We start from the raw sequence: 879 nt of genomic DNA, 5'->3' as shown, positions 1-879 counted from the left end.
TGACAGAAAGCCTTATTCATAATACCACTGTACCATCCTTGAAAAACCCAATTTATTGAGTTTTGACAATTGTAAGTCTTTTAAAAGTATGGCTTTTTTTATAAATGTTTACATTAAGGGAATTCATCCACAAAACACACACTGGACGCAGCACTAGGTCAGAAACCAGAGGAGACTGTGAGGTCCACCGTAGACGGACCACTTTTGGACAAAATGTCCTCTCCATTAAAGGCAGCTCATTCTGGAATAGCCTCCCAACTGAGATACGGGATTGTCCCACTCTCAATAGTTTTAAAGGTCAACTCAAAGAATGGTTGAGAAACAAACAGACGTAATCACCGCTAAATGCACTTTAACACAGGGGTATCTCCTCTTGCACTTTAGGTAGCTCTTGTATCATCTCTTGCACTTTATATGTCGCTGCTGCTATATTGTATTACCATGTCATAAATACTTGTGTATGCTGCTCTTGCTCTTTTTGCATATCATGTATTTATTTTTGGCTATGTTTATAAATGTCATGTTCTTATATGTTGCATGTGACGGGACTACGGATGGAAATTAGCTCAAAGCTAAAATCCGGCATATTTACACTTGAAGCATTATTTGTCTTAAGTGTTCATTAATGTGCATTGTCCTTATTCAAATAAACGATTAAATGAAAATAAATGAATAACAGCTATTGAAACTGCCAAATGTATCATTGTTAAACAAAGTTTTCCAGTTTAGTGTAGATTATTCTCTCCTGTATCCTCTTATAATGTAAAATAAAATAGACACTGCGGACACTTGTTTATAATGCACAGGTGGCTTGAACTTATTTTTTCTTTCTTTTTTTATTGGAAATGATTTCCAGATAAAGCTGCGTGTGTTTGTCTG

Source organism: Notothenia coriiceps, unplaced genomic scaffold (assembly GCF_000735185.1).
Source record: "Notothenia coriiceps isolate Sejong01 unplaced genomic scaffold, NC01 NC01_scaffold00037246, whole genome shotgun sequence".
In the NCBI taxonomy this organism is placed as follows: domain Eukaryota; kingdom Metazoa; phylum Chordata; class Actinopteri; order Perciformes; family Nototheniidae; genus Notothenia; species Notothenia coriiceps.
Note: the sequence above shows the minus strand (reverse complement) of the source record.